The 27182-nt window shown below is 38.2% G+C and overlaps 1 long non-coding RNA gene across 1 annotated transcript; it reads left to right on the top strand.

Annotated features, from left to right (window-relative positions):
* On the top strand, nucleotides 1-25596 carry LOC125324104. The gene is made up of 4 exons (XR_007202811.1): nucleotides 1-91; nucleotides 6216-10218; nucleotides 19488-19655; nucleotides 22448-25596. It is a non-coding gene; the product is annotated as an uncharacterized LOC125324104 (long non-coding RNA).
* The last annotated feature ends 1586 nt before the right edge of the window (nucleotides 25597-27182 follow it).

The raw sequence follows: 27182 nt of genomic DNA, 5'->3' as shown, positions 1-27182 counted from the left end.
CAGGAAGTCTTGACTTCAAGAGGCAGCAAAGCTCTATAACAGTCCTACTCATGAAGACCTCTAATGTCTGGTGGAGTGGAATATCTCCCAGGTATTGTTGTTGTTCCTTACTTTCTGATGCTTTCAGTTTCAAAGTCGCCTTTTTTCCCCATCAGATCCCATTGCATATTTTCCTTGTCCCAGAGATTATAGAATGAGGTCCACTGTAGCAACATGTCTCTCTTGCATGCACACAAATGCAATTTCCTTAACTTGTGTAGAATTATATTTGACATTAGTCAAAGTGCCAAAATATACACATCTTGGGCATTTACTTAAAACTATGTTTTTCAAACACTGCCTCAGACCTCTACAGAGAGCTTCAGAACAATTTCTTCCTTTGAAACAGAGTCAGCGTTGGATGTGATTAGAAGGACTTACTCTTTTATTCTACATGACGATTATTTAAAATACCATATAAAGGAGGAAAAAAAAAGAAAAAAGAAAACTGGAGTACTAATTGTTTAGACTGAGAAAAATTTTAGTATTATCAAGTTTTTATGATATTTGATAAGTAAGAATAACTTCTTCATTGGCTGATGCCTTTTCTTTTCAGTATATACGTTTTATTAAAGATACCCAGTATAGCTGGATATTACAATGTCAATAAATCAGTCCCTCACTGAGAAACACAGCTCAGAGACAAATTTTTATTGTCCCAAATAAGAGTGACGGAGCATTCTGAAATGTGAAGACAGCTTATAAGCATTTGGCATAAAATCCAGTTACACAAAGCCTCTTTTCCCCAAAAAATGAGGTGCTGGAACCCTTCAAATTCGCAGTTCTATTTTTGGATGACTCAGAGCAGGGATTTGAATTAATGTATCCTGCCCAGAAGAACACCTGAAAAAGCAGGCCATGAAGTCATTTTTATGCTATCCTCTTGTTCCATGAATATTTAAATAGTCTGTGCAGAATATCATGGCTCTGACAGAAAAGACTGAGCGAGAGCTACATCTACCAAAATATTTGAGACTGCTTTATGTACTGTGAATGGTCAGATCCTTACATCAAGAAAGGTCTTGACCCTGTGCATTTCATAACTTTATATTAATCCCCTGAGAACTGGGTTATTAGACAAAAATGAAAAATTAGGATACATTTTCTGTGTCTAAAATGTTGCTTCTTTTGTCTTTTATTTCAAATATGCCAAAATGAAATATTCTGTTTCAGACCGAACAAAATATTTTGCATGAGCCCCAAGTGATTAGGTTTTCTTTTCAACAAAAAGGAAAAAGAATTATACAAACCAGAACGAAAAAATGACCCAAAATGAAATATTTATATTTCAATCCAGCTTTCAGATAAAAGCATACATTTCTTGAATGGTTCTAATACTTAGGTCTGATTTGAAGACCTGCTGAATATCTCCTCTTTAATTGACTTTAACCCAGGTGCCTTGCTAAAAGCTGAAACACACTGCAGCTCTGAGAGTCACCTCTGGAACATTAACAAGCTGGGGACGCAAATGTCAGCAAGTTTAAGTAAACAAAGAGTTATGCTGATTTACGATAAAAGAAGCTCAGCATAGTGCTTGTTGCCAGGCTCAAGAAAGTATTCCAAGGTTTTGTTATCTCTTGGTTTAACTTTATACACTAAATGAGGAAGGTTAATAATTCCCAAGTGAATCCATGGCTGGTATCCCTATAGTAAAAGTGAAAAAGGCACTGTGGCTTTTGCATTTCTGAGTAATTACTCAATATTAATTCCACAGGTATCTGAGACAGGTGCTTTGCACAGAAAAAATGTGCCATAGTTATGACAGAGGAATTTGAATGTTAAATACATCTGTAAGATTAACTATACCTTCAGTTATACCTAAGTAAAAGTTTGATCCTACTGCTTTTATCCTATAATTGCACAGAAAGAGAAAATAAATTACTGTGAGCATGTCAATGAAGTTTATTACATATTTCTATATCTGCTTAGGGGGACAAAATTATCTACCCACGCGTAACTTACTGGACACCCTAAATTCACAACAATGTATAGATGGCACTGAAGAATCTGCTTAAAATTAGTAATTAATTGTGGGTAAATTAATGTAGCGGGAAAATTAATAACACTGACAGGAGGAGTTGCAAAGGTGATAAGGGAGCAGGCATAACTGCTGGGCATGATTTTAAAGTTTAGGCTGTATAAAGTAGATCTTTTACGTTTTAGGCAGGCTTATATACTTTACTGATAGAACATGCGTGTCTCTCTGTGTGACACTTTGGTTACCCACTGTAACAAAGGAAGAGTTACCTACTTAAGAGGCGATAAGTACCTAAGAGATATCTATCTATCTATTTAAATATGAAGAAGGGACTGAAGAGATGATAATGCTTAGGATCTAGTCCTGAATGTATGTGGGGGTCCCTCCCCTGCTGTGTAGCCCTGGGAGAGGGGCCCTGAGGGCACAGACACGGGGCTTCCCTGCCCCTGCTCAGCCTCGTTCCCATTGGTTGGTTTGTGTTCCCTGAGCGGGCAGAAGGACCCTTGGTCCCGTGACTGGAACAGTTCCTGGGCAGAGCCCCGGCCATGCGGCTGGAGAAATAAACATCTCTGAAACAGCTATCAGGAATCTGTCTGTCCGTATATATTTCCTTTCCACGGGACTCCTGGTTTGATATATGCGTGTTGCAGGATCCCCACTGCAACAAATGGTGGAGAATTGAGAGCAGAACGATCCCCGATCCCTAAGCGACTGATTTGTGTGAGTAAACCCTGGAAACTTTGGATTCCTCTTCTTGGTTTTGCTTTGCTATTCCATATCTAAACTATGGAGGAACCGTGGGAAGACTCTTGGCTCTCAGAGCCGCATATGGACATTTATCTTAAACTTAAAATGATTCTTGAACAACGATTTGTAAATTTTAGCTTGATTCAAGCTCAAAAAGAACTGAAACACTTCCTGGCATGGTTGTTTAAGAACTTTTTATATGTTTTTTGGGATTTAATTCTTACCAAGGGCTTTTGGAAAACCGTTTGGACACAGTTAATACTGGAGTCAAAATATATGCCGATGGAAGAATATTTTCGTGACTATTATTTAGTTACTGAGACTGTTGAGCAATGTCAGCTGTGTCCTGGCGAAGGGAAGCCTGGCGCAGGGACCGTGCGGCCCAGGCCACGTGCACCGAGTGCTCTGCGAGCAGCAGCGAGGCAGTTCCCGCGCGCGGGCGGAGCCACGCGAGCCGCAGTGTCGGTGGCGGAGCGAGGCGCGGCGGGAGCAGCGGGACCCGACGGTACTCGCACGGCGCAGCACAGCGCGTGGTGGAGCGAGCCCCGGGAACGCCCGACCGAGAGGGGCGGCGCGCGGGCAGCGGCTGGCGGCGATGGCGGTGGAACTGAGCCGCGCCCAGCCGAGACGCGCGCTGGAGCAGGGCGCAGGGGAGTCATCGCTCGGGGGCCCGGCCGAGACGTGGGTGCAGCGCCCGACAGCGGCAGCGAAGCTGCGACCAGAGGAGGCGACGCACGGAGAACTGAGCGGCACGGCCCGGCCCGGCCCGCACAGCCCCGAACGCGACCCCGGGAAGAGCGCGTAGGCACCAGCAGCCCCGACAATTCCAACACGGGAGCGACCGAAAGAGACAGCAAAGACGCAGCGAGACAGAAAACAGCAGCCACTCGGAAAAAGGAAAAGATCATAGCAACTAAGACCTTAGGGATAGTAAAATGGTATAATGTTAAGCAAAATTATGGTTTTATAACAAGGTGTGACAACCAGCAAGACATATTCGTGCATAGAACTGCTATTAAAAAGAATAACCCTGAAAAATGCATCCCAAGCTTGGGAGATGGAGAGGTGGTGGAATTTAATATTGTACTAGGGAGAAAAGGGTTACAAGCATCGCAGGTCACTGGGCCTGATGGTGTTCCTGTAAAAGGCAGTATATATGCAAAAAATCGTAGTCATGTTAGACAGTATCTCCATTGTAAGCCCCCCCTACAGTTTCCCTTTCCTAATCCCACCTTTCCCTTTTACCCTATGTCCTATTACCCCCAGTGTATTCCCAATCCATTTTTTCACCCATGGTTTCCCTCACAAAACCATGCTTTTGCCAATTGTTTCCCCAAAAATCCCTTTCCAATGCCGAGTGGGGGATGAAAAGGGGGAGGGAAGAAGTTAAACCCTCTCCTGCCTCAGTTTCCCCACAAAGCATGCTCAGAGTTCTGTCTCCCTTCTGTCAGCCCTAAGATGTTCCACAGAATCTGTTTGGACATTTAAAGACTCAGGAGGGTGGCTTGTTTTGTCTTGAAACTGTTCTTGTTATGTTTATCCAGTTGTTTTCATTCTCCTTTTATTAAAATAAAACGGGTGAGGTGTTGGGGTCCCTCCCCTGCCGTGTAGCCCTGGGAGAGGGGCCCTGAGGGCACAGACACGGGGCTTCCCTGCCCCTGCTCAGCCTCGTTCCCATTGGTTGGTTTGTGTTCCCTGCGCGGGCAGAAGGACCCTTGGTCCCGTGACTGGAACAGTTCCTGGGCAGAGCCCCGGCCATGCGGCTGGAGAAATAAACATCTCTGAAACAGCTATCAAGAATCTGTCTGTCCATATATATTTCCTTTCCACGGGACTCCTGGTTTGATATATGCGTGTTGCAGTATCCCCACTGCAACAAATGTACTAGTCTCTTTATCTAGTGAAAATTTACTCATCTGTGGAGAGCACTTGGAGGTGCAGATACTGCAGAGAAAGATTTTGGGATTCAGGAACACAAGAGAATTGATGCTAATGAAGATGACAGCTTGAATGTCTGGCTGCTGCATAAAAGCAAAGCACAACTGCTTAAATGTTCCAGGTTAAAGCCTTGTCTTATAAACTATGTTGGACAAATATGAGACAGACTCTGCATGTGATGTGATGTTAGCATCTCCAGAAAAAAAGTCTGAATAATTGAATCTAAAAGATCAGAAGAGAACTACTTTAAAGCACTCATGACTTTGCGGATGACTTTGAAATGCAATCTGTTAGGACATAAAGTTGCATAAATACTTCTAATCAAATAGAGCTTGTGTATCTCTTCCTTGATTTTTCTTAATTAACAAAGGAAAATTGAATGAGGATTTTAATAAACCCCAGACTGTCTCAGCTCTTTCCTTTATCCTAAAAAGGCAATCAAGATAGATGGAGAAAGTGAAGATACCCTCAGTTCCTTTGCTTTCCCAATAATATTTCCTTCATTGTACCTTATTTTGTTCCAAATGTTTGCATATGGATAATTTTTCTGGTGTCCTGTGTTAGAGTTTTGATTCTTTCTACCCTGCTACGTCTCTTATTACTATTCTTTCTAATTTTTCCCTTCATTTTACATTTTCCACTCCAAAGATATTTGTTGGCATTCCTGAATACAAGAGCTATTTGGTTGCTACCTGCAGTTTGCCATAGTGGTACCAGATAAGTTTGTCAGAATCTCTCTCCTGAAGCATAACATTACAGATGAGAGGCATTACCTGAGGCATTACTGGTCCTCAGACTCACTTGCTGGGAAACAAGCAAAGAAAACATGGCCTGAATCCTGAGACTGTCATGTGACATTTTGGGTGGAGAGGCCACTGGGAAGACTACATTGCTCCCTTTTGTTGCTTCTCAGTTAGGAGCAAAATACTTCCTGTCAGATCTCCCCTGATGTTCTCATTACATGGCCAAGGCAATGATGAAAATGATGTGCAGCTATTCTAGAAAAACAAAAGATGATATTCTTGATTACTAAATAGTAGATCTACTTTGAAAAAAACCCCCAAGCTAATCTTAAAATAAACCCCACAATCTTGGATACTGCTTCTGTGGGTGATCATATGAATCTCCTATAAGCTATGTTCCCTCATCTTTTTCAAGGGTAGGTAAGCCTTAGTGGGTTAATTTAAATTCTATTTTCTTGTCTATAATGAATATCTTTTTCCTTATCTCTTATGCCTTCTGTTGCCTACATATGCACAACTGAAGCATCATTTGACCTGGGGAGTCTTCTAACTGTCCATCTGCTTTTATTAAAGCTGCACCCTCTTGGGGTTCTCTTTCTTCTGGACCAAGGTGCAAATGGAATATCTCCTGGTTTCCCTCATATTTCTCATCACACCCCTTATTGCCATCTGTCTCTCTTCCTCTCTCTCCCTCTTATTTTAGGATTTTAATTTTAGTTTTTCATCCAAGAATGATTGTCATAATTCTTCCTTTCTCCCTTCACTTCTAGTAGCTGGATTGCCAATTCGAAGGAAGGAAGGAAGGAAGGAAGGAAGGAAGGAAGAGAGGGAGGAAAGAAGGAAATCAATCTCTGGAATTTACGTTCCTGTGACTGTTTTCACTTATCGCATTTTTTTTCTAGATCCATATTACTTAATATCACCATATTTTCAAGACTCTAGAAGAAGGAATCAATACCCTATTCTTTAGGAGTATTCATTTTACAGATACGTTTGAATATCCTGGAAAATCTGTATTTCTGTGTACTTCTCAAGGCTAACTCTAAAACTATAGAACTTGAAAATGTCTTTTAAAAATTGGAAATAATTTTGTGATCTAGGTTCACAGTCCAGATACATCTTGATTATACATAAGAATGATAGGTCAAGTTATAGAGCACCCTAATATGTTTTTTTCCTTTTCCACTCCACGTGTAATTTCTTCTGCAGCCCAAGTTTACTCATCTTACAGAGAGTTACAGCATTCTCTGCTGGGGATTTTTGAGAACATTTAGGCATAACCAGAGAAACCACATTCAATTTATTCATAGCAAAGATGACACTGTTACTGCTTTGTGCACTTTTTCTAGAATTCCTATCCTTATTTTCAGTTTTGGAGATCTATGTAAAATGGTTGTTTTAGTCCAGTGGTTCTTTTGCATTCCCACTAGCCTTACCCCTTCTCTTTTAGGGTCTCTAAAATAACCTGCTTTTTAACAATAAAATCACTGCACTGGTTTGTAGGACATGAGTTTTCAGCTGCCAACCAGGCATAACACTACTTTTGAGTATGTTGCTATTGCAGTACTGTTTATTTTGGATTTATGGCTGTTTCTTCACTGAAAACTTGAAAAGGTCAGCTTTGTCTCAGTAAGAAAAAGGGAAACTTTTGAAATTTGTCTGGAAAAAAATTTTCTTGCCCATTTCTATTTTTACATAAAATTTCTTCCACTCTTAAGGTTTTGGAGTCAACTAATCTGAAATCAAAAACTTAAATGGCCCATTGACACAGCTGCCTCTTCTTCTAAACCTACCAGATGTGAACCTGAAACCAGTAAGTGAAAACTCAAATTAAGCTCTAGATCCTAAATTAATATTAAGAAGCAAAAAATCCTATTGACAAATCTGCATTATCCACTTTTCACCTTGACTTTCTCTTCCTCAGAGGTCAGGTGATTAATCACAATCAATCCAGGAGCCCACCAGAACAAATGGAAAACCCCCACATCTTCGTTATAGTGGCTGAAAAAATTATACTTGAACAGCCAAAAGAAGAAATGTGAATGCAAAAGTGCATACACGGCAAATCATTTGGTATGACAACATATGTGTAACAAAATCATTTATGTTTTTGTGTAGATTACAAAGGTACAGAAAGAAATAAATTATTTTCTGTAGGATGTGTATATGTAACACCAAAAGTAAAATTCAAAGAAGCACTTAACAAGGACATTTCTCTTTAGGTTGAGAACTTATTTTACAGAAGTTCAGCAGTGACATTTTAAAAACAATTCAGAAATATTTATGTGGGAACCTGTGCTTCACCTTAATCCAGGTATAATTATGATTGTAACATTTTGTCATCATCTGAATATCTGAATAAGGGGAAAGCATATTGGCTACTTGGAACATTTCCTCTAATCTTTTGCCCTTGGAAGTCCCTGACTCCTCTAATTTCTGCTTAGGCTAACTAAAGCTAATATATCAAAGATACTTATATTGGTGACTCATAGACTAAACTGCTGCTCATATTCATTACTTATTCTATCTCTAATAGCTATCTTTTGTTATAGTAAGTGCTATACCCAGGCATATGGAGACTGCTGACCAAGAAAAACAAATATAGTCATCCATACAAAATGTGTGTCTGGACTTCTGAGGTATGAATTCACTACAGAATTAACTTACCCATAATTTCAGAGAAGAAAATCATCCCTTTCACTTGGGGGTGAGGAAGGGAGGATCAGATGGAAATTAGCAGTAGAAAAGTGGAACCTGTCTAGGTTCTGCATAAGAACTTCATATTTGTTCTAAAAGCACATGGAGAAGAGTGAATACCTTCACTCACTGTTCTTTACTGGTAAAACTTGCCTTGAACAGTTTCAGCCCCTTGAGTCAAGTGAGGAATCCCATTGCAAGAAAGACTTACCCTCAGTGGAGGAGGATCATGTCAGGGAACATTCAAACAAACTAAGCACACGTGAGGAGTGTGCTCATCCATAGGAGCTAATGGGATGCAATCATGAGACCTGAGGAAGGTGGTCACTGTCATTGCAAGATTATACTCAATCTTTAAAAGGTCTGCAGACTGGTCAGCATCAGCTGAGACTAGCACAGTTGGCCAGAGCATAGTGCTGATAACACCAAGGTTGTGGATTCAATCCCTATATGGGCCATTCACTTCGGAGTTGGACTTGATCTTTGTTGGTCCCTTCCAACTCAGAACATTTTGTGATTCTGTGATCTTAGTCCCTGGGAAGGTGAGAGAGGAAATCTTCCTGGAAGCCATTCCCAAACATATAAAAGTCAAAAAGGAAATTGGGATTAGTCTTCATGAATTTATTAAGTTATATGCTTAACCAATCCAACAGCTTCCTATGGTATACTGACCAGCTCTGTAGGCAAGGGCTGACAAGTAGCTGGCATTGTTTATCTTGATTTCATCAAGCCTTTCAGAATTGTCTCCCATAATATTCTTACAAACAAAATGACAAAGTACAGAAAGTCTAGAAAAGCTAGACAAAGTCTAGAAAAAATGGACAGAGATGGACTGAATCAGACAAGAAAAACAGAGCCAGATACCAAAGTACGTAAGACAGCAAACCAGGCCTTGAAACAAAGAAGCTATTACTAAACTGTCAGGCTCAAGGCTTTCAGTCAGCAAAACAAAGTCCAGTTGGAGACCAGTCACTAGAGATATAGCCCAGGGGGTAGTGCAGAAATTCTGTCTGAATGGACACTGCGCTGACCAAGAGACACCAATGTACCCTTGCATCAAAGGTCAACAGCCTCTGGCTTCATTAAGAGAAATCTTTCCAGTAGGATGAAGGAAATGATCATTCCCCTCCACTTAGCCCTGGTGAGATACATCTGCAGTGCTAGGCCCAGTTTTGAGCTCCCCAGAGACATAAAGAAAGACATGGTGTGAGTCTCGAAAAGGGTCACAAAAATTTAGATACTGGAGCTTCTCTCACAAAGCAAAACAGAAAGATGTCTCTGTTCAGCCTGAAGTTTAAAACACTCAGGGGGATTATGTCAATGTGTAAAAATACCAGACCAGAGGAGGTAAAGACGACAGAGCAAGATTCTTAGTGGTGTCCAGTGCCAAGACAAGGGGCAATAGGCTCAAATGGAAGTAAAGTTACTTCCCTTTAAACGTTAGAAAAAATATATTCTGTAAATCAAATTAGAATGTGTTTACTGAAAGCAAGGTCATATACAGGTCTCCCAGAGAGGTTTTAAAGCCTGCATCCTTAGAAATATTAAAACCTCAACTAAACATGGTCTTGATGAACATTTGAGAAGAGGATTGGCCTAGATAATCTCCAGAGATTCCTTCCTGTCACAGCTATTCTGTGATACAGCAATAATATCAATTTTAAACAGGACCCTGACTCTTGTTAAGTCTTGTATGGGCACATATATAAGGCTTTGATCCCAGCTAGAAAAACAATTAAAATCTATATTTTATTCAGTCTTAATCTAAAAAGGATATTTTCTCAGGAGATTTTTAGAATACAGTACAAATAGTTAGTAATATCTGGGAGCAGATTAGCAAAATCGTGCAGGAATTCCTTAAAAAAAATTGCAGCAGATAGTGGCCTAGGGTGTTTTTTCTGCTTCCTAACTTGGTGTTAGACACTGCCTTAGAACTTTATCACATGTTAAGAGACCTTTATCTTCTGTCTTCTTTAAGCCAACAATACCAGCTTTCAGAACTGTTGAAGCTAAGACGATCTTAATTTTCTAGTGTCCTTCACCACCTCCCAGATTTCAGTAAGCTCTACTTAACAAGTAAGTTCCACAGCATAGAAAGGTTTTTACCACTCATTTATGTGCCAAGAGTATTTCTCCCTGCCTTTTTTTCTGCTTTGCCTGTATGATTATATTTCCTTTATATATAAAGCATAATATATAATCCAGTCTGTTTCCCCTTTCCTTTCCTTTCCTTCACACACACAGACTCTTCCTTCCTTTTTTGTGTGTTTGAAAACCAAAAGTAATGTATTCATCCGAACAGCTGGGTAACTTTCATGCTACATGCAAATCAGTTTAAAAAGTAACAAACCTCGGGAAAATGTGGCAAAAACGTACAATAGCTCAAATTGTAATTCCGATACAAATCTCTCACTGTTCAGAAAATTGTGTTCATTGTGTTTTATTTTTAGAAAATTCATTACAAGAACTTAAAAAGGAGATGTATTCTTCTGCATTGTGGCATATTCAGGAATTCCATTTTTATCTTGTAACTCTATTCATTTGGGAACATGCAGTGAAACAGCAGGACAAGGCTCATTTCAGAAACAGGGCAAAGTAGGACAGTGTCCTACCAATGACAAAGAAAAAAATAAAAAATAAATAAACTTAAAGAGGCATGCTTCCAGTTTTCTATTGATTTATGTTCTTGTTTCTATAATACTGTAAAAGATATAATTTTGAAATGAACCCTGGCTAGCAAAATAAAACTGAACATACAGACGCTGCATTTGAATGTGGAAACTTTGTTTCTCATGTGGAAATACACATAGAGTATGGACTTTCTCCTTGCTGGAAAACAAACGATAGGGAATAAATATTACATATACAGCAGTTTGGAATGATGGATTTAAATTTTTTCTCATTACAGCATTGAAACTATTGCAATTTCCCTGAATTAATTCTGGTGTAATTTGAATATGGATTACAATCATGACAGGTCAAAAAACTGAAGCTAATCTGCCAGCGAGTCATTGTTACTGAGTAAAGATTTTACTGGGCCCAAGAAACAATTAATTACTCTCAAAAATATTTGTATTTTCTAAAAAAATCCAGACACTAAGGAATTCTAATCTTTCCATTTATTTGTTTCAAAAAAGACATGTTTGCCTCCTCCTCTGTTCTCAGAAAGTAGCATAAGAATTCTGAATGGGAAATCAAGATAATCTGGCCTAAGAGTTCACAGTCCAAACATATACCCAGGAGTGTAAATTACTTGGTGAGGTTTTTCTAGTTACTAACCCTTGCAAGTGTGACACTGCTCATAAGTGTAGCTCTTTTCTTCTAGCCAGACTTTAAAAAATCAGCACCTATTTTGGTCATTTCTGTAGCAGTCAGTTAATAGTGGTGACTTTCTAGTCAAGTCAAGGAATTGAACACCTTCAGAACTTTTGAAACATGGATAGTACTTGTTTAAATAAATGTGTGTCTTAATGTTTGATAAAGAAATGCATTTATCAATGTCATTAGGTTCTGCAGGGAGAGATTCTGCAGGCGTATAGAAATGAAGCAACCAGGTTCTTCCATCTAATTTAACTTGTTAAAGTGATCAGCTGTCACTTGTTCTGGACTATAACCTTTCAAAAATCTGAAACCTTACCTGGTGATCCAAATAAGGGGGCAGAGAAGAACTGGGAAATTGGTAGAAACCTATTTATTAAAATTAAAATAATTTTTCCAAAAAGTAAGTTAATCATTATCACTTTTGCTGACTCCTGTGTTTTATCCAATACAACTAGTGTAATAAATATTCACTGTGCTGACTTCATCTGTGAGCTTTGCATCACAATGGTAGAGCATTTGGGTTACAAAATTTAACAACTGGACTACTTTTTTTTTTATCAGAAGTCACAGAAGCTTCTGATTTATGTTATCTTTCTGCAAAAGTTTTTACTCAGTTTTGTTTTTATTAGTAGGCTAAATTTAATGATATTTAGTTTTAATAGATAGTTTAGATGTATTTTCAAGAATTATACCTGTGGTGGTCACATTTTGTTGTTTTATGGTTTTACAATCACATTTCCTGTAACCTCCGTGTGTCTGAAATGCTTTTGATTACATGGTACCACTCATTTCTCTGTAAGACTGCAATCTGACTTTCCCAGATGCCAAATACAGGTACAAGCTCTGACTCCATCAGTCTTATTCTCAAGCAGGTAGACTTAACATTGACCTCATCAGCACTGATATCAACACATCACATCTGCAGGCTCACACATCCCATGTATTTAGGAAGTTGTCTTGACTTAACACTGCTGATCACCCACTAAAGATTTTTTTTGTTAGAGTTCAGGTTCCAAAATGAGACTTGTCATAGATCCACATCCTCTGCGGAGTAGACAGAGTTCCATAACAGGAGCACAAATTCAGGCAAGCACAAATAGCAGTGGGCTTTTTTAAACAAAATTCAAGACTGAGACAGAAGCTTCAATTTTCATGACTTGCACTGCAGTTTAGGGATAGCACAAATTATAAAAGGCCTGGTTTATGGAAATCCTATTAACCACCTTACTATCATATATATTTTGGTAGCTGTGTTTGTTTTTCTTGTGATTCCTGAGGTGGACATTTGGCTGGAATCACTCCATCCATGTTCAGCATTACACAAAACCAAATTAAGGACCTACGTACCCCCAGCTTTCTCCCTCTTTCACCTTCTTCAGGAGACAATGAAAAGACATGGCATTTCTAGACAGTAATTCAAGTCTACAGAGGTATTATTTTATTACCTAAAATTAGGCTGGGAAGGATCAGACCTTGTTGATTAAGTTGCAAGAGAGGTGGTCCTTTAAAAATAAGTTGCTGGTGAGTGACTAACTGCATGCTTATACATTATATAATAACAACTCTGTAATTAGACTGAAGTAGAAACATGATGCAGTTCAGCAAAACATTTTGGGTTGGCAAATAATAGTATTTTGGCAAGAATCTCCTTAAAGTCAATGTAATTAAGTCCACTGTAATTATTGCAGTAGTGTTGCCCAAGTTCATGCCTAAGGACTTTTAAAGTAGTAGTATATGTTCAGTCATAGGGAAATTCATCTCACTGTTGAAAAATAAATACTCAAAGTTTAAGATATTCACCCTTCAGAGAAGTTCAGAGAGGACAAGGCGTATCACCATTCATATATATATTTGCATGGGACCAATTGCCCTTTGAAAAATTCAAGTTTCTCCCCAAGAAAGGCAAAAATTGCTAAAAAGATCCTCGGACAACTATCTTAGTTGCAGACTACCAACTTCAGATGCCTATAGAAAGTGAAATGAATTCAACAATAGCTGTTTGAACCCTAAGAGCTTATAACCTCAGGGGGAATTTAAAAGCATTTAGAAGTAAGATTTGGGCTCCTGATTCCCACAAGTTTATAGCTTCTATTCATCATTGTAGTTTGTGAATACATTCTAGTGGTCATAAAATGAATCACATTGGTCATGTGCTGAATGATCTTTCTCAGATCCCGAATTTTTATTTTTAAGTATTATTAAAATTTCACCTTTTGCATTGGTGCAGTAAATCTCAGGAGTAATGATGTTTATCATTAAGTAGATTTTTTTTACTTAATTAAAATTTGATGCATTAATGTTGGTGGTCTTTTTTTTTTTTAAGGAGACTAGGAAGACATAAAATTGTGGGATATAATTAATAATGTATTAATTACTTTATGAAGACCAGTGCTACACTCAAAATACAGGTCTTAGTCTGTTTAGATTTTTACCAGTGAGTTGCATAGGAAATGAAGACAATCAGAGAATCAGAGAATGGCTTGGTTTGGAGGGGATGTTAAAGATCATCTAGTTCCAAACCCCCTGACATGGGCAGGGACACTTTCCATTGAGGTTGCTCAAAATCCCACCCAACCTGCTCTTGAACAATTCTAGGGAAGGGGTATCCAGAACTTCTCTAGCAACCTGTTCCAGTGCCTTACTACCCTCACAGTAATCCAGTGAAACAATACCAGAAGGAATATTTTCAAATTATATTGTTCTTTTTATTTTAATTTGTTTTCCTCCAAGCCACCATGAAAAATTCAAAAGAATACATTAGGTTTATATTCCATGTTTCTGTACTTGCACTTCAAAGATATATTTTACAGAACAGATATTTAATTCATTTATTAAAACTAACTCTGCCACCTGCCCTTCACTATGAAGCAGATTGTAGTTAATTTATTGTTGAGGTGGATTTTGTTTGTATGTATTTTTAAGTGGCTGTCATATTTTTATATATCTAAATCATTCACAGTCCCTCCTAGTGAGAAGAGAGGAAGAAAAGTGTAGCCAGGTTCCCACTGCAAACTGCTGAGAAGGAGGTGTATTGGATTTGGATGGCAGGGTTTTGTCAGTGAGGGACTACAGTAGTGGCTTCTGTGAGAAGTTTCCCCTGTGTCCAATGAAACCATTGACATCTGGCTTCAAGACAGAACTGCCACTGGCCAAGGATGAGTCCAGCAGTAATGGTTTTAAGAAGGGGAAAAAGCTGCTGCAGAACAGCAGAGAGGAGTGAGAATTTGTGAGAGGAACAGACCTGCAGACACCAAGGTCAGTGAAGGAGGTGAAGGAGCTGGTCCAGGCACAGAACAGAGATTCCCCTGAAGCCTGTGGTGCAGACCATGGCTGTCTTCTTGCAGCTCGTGAAAGTCCATGGTGGATCAGATATCCACCTGCAGCCAGCGAGGGACCCTCCCATAGAGCAGGTACATGTCCAAAGGTGGCCATGAAAGGTTAGAAGTCTTTGCTGGAGCAGGCTCCTGGCAGGACACATGGCTTCATGGAGAGAGGAACCCACTGGAGCAGGTTTTCTGGCAGGACTTGTGACCCTGCAGAGGACCCACAATGGAGCTGTGTGTTCCTGAGGGACTGCATTCCCTGGAAGAGACCCACTCTGGGGAGGTTTATGAAGACCTGCAACCTGTGTGAAGGATTCATGTTGGAAATTCATGAAAGACTATCTCCTGTGGAAGGGACCTCACACTGGAACAGGGGAAGAATGTGAGGAGTCCTCCCATTGAGGAGGAAGAAGTGACAGATACAAGATGTGGTGAACCAACCACAACACCCATTCTCCATCTCGCTGTGCCACTGGGGGGGATGAGGGAGAGAAAATCAGAAATAAAGGTAAGACTGGGAAGAAGGGAGGCACAAATGGAAGGTGTTTTAAGATTTGATTTTATTTCTCTTTATCCTACTCTGACTTGCTTGGTGAAAAATTAAACTAATTTCCCCAAGTCAAGTCTGTCTTGCCCACGATTGGTGAGCGATCTCTCCCTGTCCTTATCATGACCCACAAGCCTTTCATTACGTTTTCTCTTCTCTGACCAGCTGAGGAGGGGAGTGACAGAGTGGCTTTGGTGAGCACCTGGTGTCCAGCTGAGAGACCCTATTGCTGAAGAAGAGACTGCTGTTGGTTGAGATGAGGTTTGAGGGTCTGTATGATGGGAAGAGTCTGGAGGCCATGATAGGAAAGTCCTCTTTATGATGAAAAAACCATCAAGACTGCCATTTACTTGGGGTTAAAATCACTCCTTGGGAATATCTGTTCCTGAGCAAGAAAGTCTTCTGGCTCAACTTGTGTTTTTTTGACTGCATTTGTTTATCAAAGGAATTTATTCAACAAGAGTCATTGTATCTTGTGACCTTTCAGACTGATGCTTAGTTTGTTTCCCATTTTGAACATAAAATACAACAGATGCATGCAATAATCTGCTTTATAGAAACAAAACTAACAAAAACTCTCCTGGATTTTCTGGTTCCAGACTAATCTGGGGATTTGGAGACAAATAATAAAGAAAAAAATTGGGTTTTTCCAGCAAAATGAATACCTATAAAAGATAGGAAAAAAAATCAAACCACCCCTAAACAACAGAATGTTGACCACGTATCAGAAGCTCCACTGAGAGCTGAAAATGAAGTGGCTTGTCAATAAATATTAGCAATATACTGATGGGAGTGATAATGAATTAATGTAGTAATTAATATGGAATTTGATTTACCAGATAGAGGCACATACAAATGAATGCGCAAGATAAGTAAAATGATAAATTGATTTTAATCAATATTCAGGAGTTTCATAAAGATTCAGGAAGCTGCTAGAGTTTTTGGCTGTCTGCTGGGTTCTGGCATGTTAATAAACAACCATAGGATCTTTCTGTTTCAAATATGAAGAGAAGAAATTCACATGAATATGGGCATTGAATCCCACTGATTCTTTTGACACTACAGCATTTAGAGTTAAGCCAACCTCCCTGCTGCTTTGCATTGCAAACTGAATGGGAAAATTAAGGGTAAATTACCACCAGCATGCATGATATTGTAGACAGTCTCAAAATCTGCTCCTGGATGCAAGATCAAAGCATTTTACTTTCAGCAGATGTAACAGGAGGCCATTATAAGCACTTGCCTAATGAACCGTGTCCAGCTCCATGAACCATATCCAATTGTGTGAGTTTTGAAAATACTGTGCAGAACACTCTACCACAAAGATATGCTGAAGATGGGATTTTTCTCCCAGTAATATTACTTTTTATCTCTGGAATCCTCACCAAAACTTGAATTACTCCAACAAACTGTGTAAAGAGTACCAGATCTGAGTGCGGGGATGCACTGTGACACATCCACTGCTACACTTGTGGAGGTCGCTCTCTGAAACGCTGCTTTCTGGTTTCCTACTCCTCCCCAGAGAATGGCACCTTCAGTTTATCAAAATCACAGTGAGGATGTGGGAGCCACTGTCTCATCCCTAACTCGCTTTTTGCTGAAGATTTTTCTAGTAATGCTATGGAATGGCCTCTGTTTCTACAGTAGGCAGCTGTTAGAACTTCCCTTCTCTACACAGCTGATAAAATAGTTTCGAAACATGAAGCTGTGCTTTCACGAGAAGCCTTTACACAGGAAACATGTGCAAGAATATGGCACAGACTGTGCCGCTCTCTGAGTCTGTTTTAGACATTTTTGGGTTTTTACCTCAGTGTGGGGGGGGGAGCTCTTAATCAGTTTTCCTTCCCTAAGAAATATGATCAAAGTTCAGAGTTAATTTCTCCAAGCAGTTGAATGGGCAAGACCAGTCGTTCTGAAAGGGGCCCACATTTGCTCTCCTTGTACCAGTTTCAGGTCACTGCACAGTGACAGGCTCACATCTGCATGAGAATGCGGCCTTGGCGGCTTGCCCTAGCCCATCAGGGCTACCTTGCCCTGGCATCATCTCAGCTTTGCAACCAAGACATTCTTCTGGACTGGAAAATCTCTCCCTCCTGCTGAGTAGAAGCTACACAACAGCCCATGAATATCATTTTACCAGTCAAGATCCCCCTGCAGATGTCATCCTGTACTACTGTGCTCTCCAAAGGTTTGCAATCCCTGAGAAGTGCATCTGTCTGCCCGTAGCAACTGCTTGAAAATTGCCAGTTTGGATAGAAGTCAACCTGCAAATGGGTCTCTGTTATAACACTTCACATTTAGCCACTTCTGTGCCATAGACAAGAGAAGATGCTCAGAAGATGCTGACTGTTGAATGCTGCTGTGCAATCCGTCATCTGCTCCTCTTTGATGGTAAAACTTTGGGTTTAGTCAAGTAATTGTTCATTTCTGCAATGAGGTTGGAGGCCCTACAAGTGCAGCCTCTTGAATTCTTGGCATACTTGAGCATAAAGAATCAGACAATTTCACCACAGTTTGATTTCAAGATAATGCTGCCATTGTTTAGAGATTTGTCATGTCATGGGTTTCATTTGAATAAAATTGAGCATTATTTCTCTATTTAATTGCAGTTTGATGTTAGTTTCACACTAAGCCTCTGATTTCTAGTTCAGACATACACCATTGTTTCGTCCTGCAAAAGGAAAGCAGAAAAACATGAAGCCTATGAATCCTACAGGACTGCGGAAGAAAAACCTTTATGAATTTTAAAGACAGATAAATGTTTCTGGTGGGGTGGGGTTTTTGTCTGTTTGCCTCCTTAAAACAATTACCAAAATTTTGAGAAATTGAAGTAAATTATACAGAATAAGCATATTTTAAAAATATTTGGGTGGGGTGTGAAGGATTAGAAAGATAATAAGGAGAGGAGATGGAAAAACTGATGAAGCTGTTTAAAGTCTTGGGTTCTTTGAGAACTGCTCTTTTATGTCACACAAATCTGTAATGCTAGATTATATATATATATGTACACATGTATTTGTGCATGACTATGTGTATATTTCGATGATCCTTCTGGGTCCCTTCCAGCTCAAGATATTCTGTGATTCTGTGGTATGTATAGATATGTAGATCTGTGTCAGTGTAGAATATTTAGTATGCTTTGTTTTCTTTTATCATCAAATATGGATGCTTAACATGAATGTATAATGCATTGTTATGATCCATGTTCATATGCATATAATGCATAATTCTTTCCTTGACAGTTTTCCTGATGAATTAAACTGGTTTTTTCCTTAAAAAAAAAAAAACAAAACCAAAACCAGAAATGAACAAACAACTGGAAGGAGGCATTTGATTTTATTTTAAATCTTATTTAATTCAGTTTTAAAAGAATGACAAATGCTCAGATATCAAATGACCTCAAATACAACTATATGGGAAATTGATTATTGATCAAGAATCACTTGCAGAAATAATAGGCTTTCATTTTGTAAAGTAATAAAATTCATCCCTCTTGCAAGATGAAGATTGAGCAGAACATAAAGGGTGAAATTGACATGAAAATTCTTTTGTCCAGTCTGACCTTTCTGTAGAAAAAAATTTTATGATCCCTTTGTAGTAAGTGCTTTCTTTTCCATATTTGCATTCAGAATTGGGAACATAGAATTGACTTTTTGCTAATTCTCAGGACACAATTTTAAAAAATGAAATGCTTAATTATTTGCATGGGAAAGATGGTTTTAGAGAATGTACAAAGTGATGAATATTTAGCAAATCATAGCTTTATAATGTCTTGGGTGCCATCCAGATATTTTTTAATGTTAACATCTTAAATTAAACAGTGCTCTATTAAATTTAAGTTAAGTCTGTGCCAGAACTTTTGACTTGAATGTCCTTCACATTTGGAGCTTCAGGAGGCTGAATTTAATTTTCGTACTCAAATGTGATATCACATAGTGAATCTGTCTGTGCAGAACTCTTTATTTCTGTTTGATACTGTAGATGCTCCATGAGTCTCTATGTTAAGACTGTAAAATGTATTTTGTATCTGGGACGTGTCTCTCTCTGTCGTCTTTTTAACTCCTTTTTTTGGAATGTTTTCCATGCTGCAGTTTCAAAGGAGGGTGATCCAAGGTGACACCATGGGTTGTTAAATATGATGATCCTCTTTTCAGGTGGAAGCCCCTCTGGACAAAATGTTGACTTCTGTTCAGGACAAAGCAGTTTGTCAAATCACAGCTCCAGGGAGTTGGTAACTAAGCAACAGATCAACTGTTGGAAAACTTTGATCTCCTAATGATGCTCATTTGGGAACCTTCTGACAGGGAATTCTCTGAGGGCTGGTGAGTTATAAGGAAGAATCTAGCATCAGAAATCTCAAAATAAAATCTGGCAGGAGAGACAAGGGGAAGGGAAGCTTTCTGAGGGTGTTTGGGATTGGTTTTTTATTTCGTCCTTTTGGTTATATGTGTTTTTGTTTGTTTGATTGATGTTTTTATTTGATTGGTTTTGGGTTTATTTTATATTAAAGGTAACCTTTTCAGTTGTAAGACCAGATAATGAAGAAACAAACTAGTTGGACACATTGTAGATAGACTCCATTTTTCAAAAGAAATCCATGTGTAGGATCATGAATCCCTTGGGAAACCTGACCTATGCCCTATTATTATAATTCTTGAAGACTTGGTATGGAATTATATAGTAAATATATATACAAATATTCTATAGTTTGAGAGATGAAGATAAATCCTTGTATTTTTTTATTTGTATCCTTGTATTTGTTTTACCGTCATGAATGTCCAAACTAAAATTTTATTATCTATTTCATTTATTATATATTTTGTAGACATTATTAGATTTTTTTTTCTTAAATATAACTCACGCTGTTCATTGCTTGACAGCAAGCAGTGAACAAAGCCGTTGCGTAAGACTTAAAATTATCTCAGACTTTTATAGAATTTTTTCCTAGGGATGACACATACTTAAAAAAAGAATGAGAAATAAAACCAAAAAACCCACAAAACCACAAAACACAAAAAACTTGAAAGAGGAAAATATAGTAGATGGGAATGGATTGACCTAGTAAAAAAAATATATTTTCAAGACACAGCTTTAATAGAATCTGAAGTATTTCAAGTTTCCATATAGAACAGAGAGATGAAAACTCTGAGTGTTGAAAATTCCAAGTGATAATATTTGTCCTCAAATTTTTTTTGTTGTTATTCTTTGGAAATGTTAGCGACCTAATGGACATATTGACTCTGGAAGAATTCCTTCTTACTTGTATCCTTGGACTTCCACAGCTGTACTATATTAATCATGTAAATTGAAGATATGTGGATCATTTCAATATGTTATGAAGAATATGAAAGCTAGAGAGAGAAATTTTGGAAATACAGGACTAAAGGACACTTTATGGCTGCAACACTACTTCCTTTATATTACCTAAATAGTCTTGAATCAGGAGAGTTTCTAGTCAGGTTCACTGAAGACTTTAGAAAACATGTTTAAAAATACATGGAAGGGATACATATTGTGGAAAATTAGAGATATGCCTCTATGTAAGGTAATTCAAATAGCCAATCTTTAAAACAGTAAGTTATATAGCATGACCTCTAGCTTACACAGGAAGGATTGTGTTACCACATATGAAATAGCTTATGAGACTGCTAGTACATTTCTAAATATAGACTAATCTTACTAAATTTGTCAATGAATAATTTGCTACAGGGATCTCATTAGAAGCCAATGTTTATAGATATAAAAGCCTGAAAAGTCCATTAAAGAAATGGATCTCATTTTTAGTACAATATGAGGTGGAGAACTTTACTGAATAAATTTTTGATTTGAGAATGGAATATTTTTATCAAGTTGTGCAGTCTTGATTTAAAATGATAGAGACTTCGTCACAACTTTTGATAGGTTATACTGGGATTTAATTATCTTCTAGGTGGAAAAATACAATTCTTTCCACTCAGTCTGATTTTGTGCAGTATGAAAATCTGATCTTATTGTGCCCTTTTATTTCACATGTGAACTCTCTCTTACCTTAGTGACTCTTTCGAAGTAAATCTTTTCGGAGAGGGCAAATAGAATAGAGTGATTTAAAAAAATGTTATGCTTTAAGTCACATTTTGAGTTCTATATTTTTGTCAAGTTTTGTTGGCTTTTATGTCATATTTGCTCTGAATTTATTCATAGTTTCTGCTTTTTGTTCTGGTTTCTCTCTTCTGAAATGAATTTTCAAGCCCACAGCAGCCAATTGAATGTTTCTAATAATAGTCTCACTAATTTCATTTACAGAAGTAAATGAAAGAATTTCACTATCTAACTATGGAAGGTTGCATTTGCTTTGTTGCAAAACCTTTGGTTTGAAAGTATCTTGTCTATAGGCAATGAATATCCTTTAAAGTAGGATTTCCTTTTCTGCTTCAGATATATACCCATGGCTGCAAAAGAGTCTATTGTTCACAAAGCCTAAGGAATTCAGTTTGACCTATCAAAATGATCCAAATTCATCATTACTTATCACTCTTTTCTCCTGTCATATATGTTGAGTAACAATACAGCCTATTATTCATCACTAGAGAGTAATGTGCAATTTGACAAGAGAAGGATAGCTGAAAAGTCACTTTCAGGAAGTGGTATTTCCAAAACCTTTGCGCTGATCTCTTGGAATTAAATATCTTTGCTGGATGATCAGATGAGCAGGTAATCAGAAAGGGTAGATTAAATAGAGAAAGATGGATTGTATTTCTTCTTAAATGTGTACAATTCAAGAAGGTCATATGGGATTGTTCTCTTTGCTCCTGAAGGAACAGAGGAATCATGTAGGAAGCAAAGAACACAGTGAGCCTAGGCTCTCTTGCATTATGTATTAATAAATGTCTCTGGGAAAAACAGAATAATCGTCAGTGAACAAAGGCTGCTCGTCTCTGTATGACTGAGTTCCTTTAGGAAATGTTTCTGTGTCTCAGCTCAGCCTCAGACAGCTCTAGCTGGTGCAGTGTAACCTTGTTAATTTATTAGGTTTTCTGTTCAGAATTGGCTAAACTGTAAAATACGGTAAAACATTGTAATCTCAGCTGTGGCATTCTGCTCTTCTATTGATGAAACAATGTGTGTTGAAAAATAGGAGAGGATCCTATTCCAGAAAATATAAGGGAGCAAGAAAGAAGGAGATGAGAAGTATCCAAGATGTGTTATTCTACAATCTCAAGACCTCAGCCTGAAAATCCTTCCTCAATCTGTTTTGACTCTTAAATTCTACAAACCGTATGTGAAAGAAGAGTGTTCATGGAAGAAAAGGGCCAAAAACGTGGTCTTCCACAAGGAAAATAGTTGTAAAAGATTCCTTTCTCTGTGGCTTTTAAAGATGGAATCTCTTTGTTCATATAAATTCCAAACAGATATGTTAGTTCTTGTTGATGTTACTGCTGTGAGATGCTTACCTCTGAAATGCCCCCACTAACCAGGGGAGGTCACCAGTAGGAGACAGATTTAGGTGACTGAATAGTAATAAAGCCACATCTGAACCCCAACTTGCTGCAGAGGGTTTCAGCTTTATGTCTCTGATGTATAAATACCATCAGTGTTGGCTCAATGGCTCATTCAACACCAGGCCACTAGTGGGATCAGAAGAGGCAGAGGACACAGGACAAAAAGTAGTCCTGCAAAGACACATTAATCCTCTCAGCAAGGCAGCCCAATGCATCCATGGCTTTCCAGCTGTGACACAAGAGGACTGTCCAAGTGTCTGTTGTACAGCTGTTTCACTCTTTCATTGTGAGTAACATAACTAAAATTTATATGGATGTCTAGCAAAATGCCCTGTGGGATTTTTAATGGTTTGTTTCCCAATAGTTCTCCAGCTGTGACAGTGACTAACAGAATCTTGCAGGGGTCCAGAATATGCTTGAAATACCTTTTACTTTTGCCTTAGAAAAGACACTACATTTCTTTATGAATTCAGAGTTCACAACTGAACCATATTCTCAGCTAAATTTTGGTTACAGAAGATGCCCTTGCTTTCATGTTGAATTTGGACTAGATACTGCTTACATCCTCAGTGGCACCCTGCTTTTTCATTGTTTTCTTTGTTTATTTTACTCTTAAATTTGCTTGTTTTGCTGAAGAACTGCTCTGAATTTCTGTTTTATACCATAATTCTTCCTTATTTTATTGCTAACCCCAGCACTACACGTACAGGAATACTGCATGATGAATAATGACAAATTTAGCCTCTTCAGAAAGATTTCTGTTAATGCCTTTGTTTCATAGAAGTATTTTTGGAATGTGGCTGAATTTTGCTCTGTATTAATCATGCACCTATGTGACAATTTACTATTTGTAATCAGGACGTGGGTTGCTTGTGAGAGCCTGGCTTAGTTATGTGTTATTGCTTCTATCCTGCATTTGGCTGTACACACAAAACCTGGTGTACAACTGCTTGTATGTACGTGTATAGAGCCAAATTTCTGTACTGGCAAAATTCCATGGTTGCACCACCAGAGAATTAGGCCCTTTACATTAAATTTCTGTGACTCTTTGAAAAGACTTTAACATTTACTCTCCAGTAACATTTATGCCAGATCAGCAGGAGTGGAAAGAGATACAAGCAGAGCCAAAAACATTTGTCTAAAAATTTGGTTAAGTAGTCATGGACAATTGCTTGAAATAATAACCCTGAGTACTATTTGTCATCATTGATCATTAGTAGTTTTATTATTAGATTTGTTACTGTTTCGTGTGTCCAGGATTTATTATGTAGTGAAGCCTCTTAACTTTTATTGAAACACTAATGTGTAAAATGGTGTTTAAACCTGTACTTTTCACTTTTTCTGGCATTCTCTTAAAGATAATGACTGGCTGTGGATATGTACTTGAGTTCAACAATAACTACTAAAGCTTTCAGCTGTAATGATTTTCTTTTAATAATAACACATACCATTTTACTTTTTCTTTTTTTCATATTCAGCAGTCCTTTTAAATACTAATTACTGCATAAAAAAACAATCTTACCAGATGGATCAATCATTGTCCCCACCTTTCAGGCAAGAATAGATAGGAATCTTCAGCCTAAGCTTCTAATTTTGGCTGCCTCATATTGAGGATTGTTTCATAAAACCTGGGTGACATTATGGGGTGCAAACCATTTGTTTATCCCCTAATGGAATCCCTGCATACATACAGTGTCCTCTGTGTTCTGTGACTCTGAAGTGATGAATGCGAGTCAGTTCAAAAAGATTATTTGAGACACTTTCCCTAAGGATCAGAGAAAGACAACAAAACTTAGATATTTATAATTCTCACTTCTGGGCTGAGTTTTTGGCTTTAATATACCTGCCCCATAATGCTGTCTATTTTATGTAATGATTATTCTGTTCAGTATACAAAAAATTATATAATGCATGTACATATCAAAGGAATTTCAAGCATTGTATTGTATGGCATTTCCAAATTACACATGACATGGCAGGAGGTTATTCTGTTTGTCCATTACATTGCTCTGCTTAAAGCACACAGCTTCTTATAAATTAAGTGACTATTTATACTCAACTATTTTGACAATGACAAATGACATAGGTGATAATATGTACGGAAAAGAATAAAAAATTGGCTAAGATTTAAGAAGAGACTAGGGGTTTCAGACATGTAGTTAGAGGAGCTTGGTTCTCACTGTATGAAAGCCTAACATTTCCTAAAAATCTCCAGAAGTTTCTTTAACAGAATGCCCAGAATAAAACCAGTTCTCTTAAACACAACTGCTAGTAATTTTAGAAATATATGGCATTGAGCTACACTATTTATTTACTTTACCTACCTGCCTGAATGGGATATACAGATACCATCCCATCCACTATAGTTTGTCTAGCTACTCTGACACAGCCACAGTAAGGACCTGTCAATATGAAGGACTGGAAAATACATATTTAATATGCTGTAACTGTGCAAGACTTTATATTATTTGAATTGCTTGATATGGAATGCTGTTCTTAAGGCAAGCTACTCACATTTTCTGAGGTCTCCTCTCATTTCTGTAGAAAATAAGTCCACCCTGGTGATGCCATGATGATTTTTTGCTTTTTCTTTTATACCCCTGTTATATCTTTTTACAACTTCTGTATTCTTAGTGCTTTTTGCCTACATTCTTGGACTTGTTTGTTCATCTAAGAGACCAAACATTTTAGTAGCTTTGTAGGTAGGGATCATTGTGTCCCAGACCCCAAGGTCCTCTCCAGAACACATTCTGTAAACTAAGATAGAACTATCCAGGGGAAGGCTCCTTGGGGAGGGGGAGGCTCACTCGAGCCTCTCATAGGGGAATCTTTGATAGATATGCTAACTAGTAAGACCTATAATGTTATGCTCAATCTATTGTGTGTGTGCATTGCAGTGTGCATTTCGGTGCGTTCCACCTGGACGTGTGCACCTAAGGATCTTTAAAATAAATACCAGGTAAAGTCCCTTTTCCCATTCTAACTGTGTTTGACTCTTGATTTTAAGACCAGGAAAAGGCATCACTGGAACTCAGGGTAGGGAATGAAGGGTCTGGCGCTAGTTGGGTATCTCTGAGGTAACCTGAGCAGCTGGAAGCACTGACTTGCATTCATGCAAGCAGGAGTCCCAGCTGCAGTACTTTTAGGCCAGGTATTAGAATGATTTATGTTAATATTCTTGGTAAAAATGTGCAGATGATTTGGTAAATTCTGATATAAGAAATGAGTGCCTATTGCAAATGTAGAGTATCTATATTTTTTTCATATAAAATTTGGGGTTTTCAGTTTTCATTAACCTAATTGTAAGTTTCAACAGCATTCTTTGTTTATTGCTTAACAGAATTAATTTTTATTATTGAACATTTATTAGTATAAATAATAGTTATTAATAATATCAATTATTTTTTCACTGTGGTAGCAATAATCTCATAATCGGTATTCACCCCAGGGACTGTAACTGCATATAGAGTTGTATTATGGCAGAAATGCAAGAATAGGGAAATTGGCTAACATCATACATGTTTATCTCAAGAGAAGTGCACGGACAGCTGATCTTCACCAACACTAGACCTGGAAGCAGCAGGAGCAAGTTAATGTGGTCATATGTGCACTCATTAGACTCATGTGCCAAAAAGTCAGGTCTATCTTGCCTTGTGGACTAAGTATCCTGTCATGGCTGTCCCATGCCATGTGCACTCTTCCTGATTCTGCCCTGAATCTGTGGAAGGGAACAGTGCAACTCTGCTCTTGCAGTACAACTTCAGGACAATGGTCCATTTCACGGCACTGACATACCCCCAAAAAATTATGTCTCCATGAAGTTATGGTTGTAACCTTTCCTTGCTTCCTATTACAAGCTTCCAGAGGAATTTTGTCTGAAGTTCTCTCGGTAAAATGATGATCAGAACAATTATCACTAAGGCAGCCAACAAACAAGCACAAAATATGAAGACTACAGGAAAACTATCCTCATAAGCACTGAAAGGGAAGGTGAATGACTGGAATCAGCTGTCTTGGAATGGCAGATAAATAGGGGTTACCACACCTTTTGAACTGTCAGAGTGCTTGCTTCTTTGATGACTTTGAATTGAGAAATCAGCAGAAAAATCCTGACCATGACTCTGCTGATACAAGTGTATCAATATTTTATACCTAACTGTCCTCTATTTTCTCTGTTCTAAAATCTAACATAACCTCCTAATGCTTAAATGGGAATTGAACCACGCTCAAAGATGTGCAACAGAGAAAAGCTGTATTTTAAGCAATAACTACTTATTTACGTGTGAAGCCTCTCCATTTTTTGCTAACACTCGCAAATAACCCAGTTACCTACACAACTCGTAGGTATGCTCAAAACCTAGCAGGTCTTTC

The sequence above is a fragment of the Corvus hawaiiensis genome, chromosome 3 (genome assembly GCF_020740725.1).
Source record: "Corvus hawaiiensis isolate bCorHaw1 chromosome 3, bCorHaw1.pri.cur, whole genome shotgun sequence".
NCBI lineage: Eukaryota > Metazoa > Chordata > Aves > Passeriformes > Corvidae > Corvus > Corvus hawaiiensis.
The sequence above is the reverse complement of the archived record's forward strand: the minus strand, read 5'-3'. Positions and strand labels throughout refer to the sequence as shown.